This window comes from Sinocyclocheilus anshuiensis, unplaced genomic scaffold (genome assembly GCF_001515605.1).
Source record: "Sinocyclocheilus anshuiensis isolate Anshui unplaced genomic scaffold, SAMN03320099.WGS_v1.1 scaffold190, whole genome shotgun sequence".
In the NCBI taxonomy this organism is placed as follows: Eukaryota; Metazoa; Chordata; class Actinopteri; order Cypriniformes; family Cyprinidae; genus Sinocyclocheilus; species Sinocyclocheilus anshuiensis.
Window position 1 is genome coordinate 695,174 of NW_015547663.1, and position 2,118 is coordinate 697,291.

The following is a 2,118-nucleotide window of genomic DNA, read 5'->3' on the forward strand; positions in this document are numbered from 1 at the left end:
TGTGTGTATATATATATATATATATATATATATATGTGTGTGTGTGTATATATATATATATATATATATATGTGTGTGTGTGTATATATATATATATATATATATATGTGTGTGTGTGTATATATATATATATATATATATATGTGTGTGTGTGTATATATATATATATATATATATATGTGTGTGTGTGTATATATATATATATATATATATATGTGTGTGTGTGTATATATATATATATATATATATATGTGTGTGTGTATATAATATATATATACACACACACACACACACACACACATATACTTTTTTGCATGGTTACAATACCATAACTGATTGAGAAAGAGTGCCATTGTTGATTATCGTTACCGATTATGTTTTTGAGTTTGTCAGAATAGCCGCACATGAATACATAAAAATATGCAATCGATGGTAGTGGAAGAAGCCACTCTGCTTTGTAACCAGCAATAAATAACTGTTTATTTCAAAGGGACACAGCAGTTCTCGTGAGCAGCGGAAGGCTTGAAGAAAAATAGGGCATTCATATGGGAGCAAGTGAAGGCATGAAGAAATAAAAGAAAATAGAGAGCAGTCTGAAATTCCTTTTGAGTGGTTTGAAATGAAGTAGCGTTTGAAATGAAATGTTTTGTTCACCTTCGTGCTGGTGCACCATATCTCTCAAAGAGTGTTTCAAAAACCTTACGCATCACATTAAAAATACACAGGAGGCCGCTTAATGGAGTGTGTGGCTCGTCCCCATATCGATAATGATGAAACTGTACTGATGAAACTGTTTACCCCCTTTTTAAAACCCAAACGTGCTGCACAGATTAAACTCTGTTCTGTAAATGCCTTCAGTCTGGTTAAATTAGAATGACATAGTGTGGCAAAGTGATAACAAGATACACTACACAACAACAAAAACTAATAATGATAAAAAATAAAATCTGGAGCATGTCATTTTTAAATAGTATACTTGATTTTCTTTTAGTTTTTTTTTGTTGCAGTATAGTATAATATAATATTTTTTATTTTATTTTTAATCTGAAATATTACTACATTAATCATTACTAATTGTGACCTAGCCAATTATTGATTTATGTCATTGTATTTTTTATTGTGTTTGTATGAGGCATGCAAGGTAAGATTGGTTGCAGAGAATTTAGACTACATAATGAAAAATTCTAATTACATAATGAAGTTTATAAGGTTAGAAGATGAATAAATAATGACTATATAATTATTAAAATGATGTAATCAGTTACATCAATCTGCTGCTGCATCGTTTGAACACTTCAAACCGTTTCCCTTTCACACCACTAGAGTGCAGCAGAGCTTTAAATGTGCTCCACGGTCTCTCTCTCTCTCTCTCTCTCTCTCTCTCTCTCTCTCTCTCTCTCTCTTTATTTGTAAAATAATTCCTGGAAGAAGTGTGCAGACAGATATGTATTTACTGGCTGTGTCATCTCTCTGTGCTCTAAATCCTATCAGCTGCAGCAGGTGCTGCGCTGGGCTCAGACTCAGAGAGACGCAGGTCGTTTTAGACAGCTGCTGTGAGCGAGCTGACCTGGAGCACAGGCCATTCATACACACAAATACACATTACACACACACAAACAAAGATATGTGCACACACAGCACACATGCACATATGTAAAAGCCTTTTGTTTTGGTGCTGCAATATTCTGGTGTGTTGCATGTTGGGACGGACGCGGACACGAGTTATTTGGCTTTGAACTGTAGGTTAAACTTTTTAATAGACACTTGAGAAATATAAATGTTGATTATTAAATATAATATTTATTACAATCGCAGCAATCGTGTTTATTTCCAAGAAATGCTTGTGCTGACAGCGTAGGCTAAATTACATCATAATTATTTAAATACAAGGAATAAAATGAAAAATAATTTCGATTACAATAGAGCTTACCCTTACGAAAAAGAAGTTTATTCAAGTGTGCTATTAGTATACTTCTTTTAAACTAAAAATAGGAAAGTATACTTTTAGTCTACTTTTTATATACTTCTCAGAAATATACTTAAGATGACATTTAAGTATACTTGACTTATACTTAGAAAAAGTCTAAATATATTTGAGCTATACTTGTGTTCCTAGAA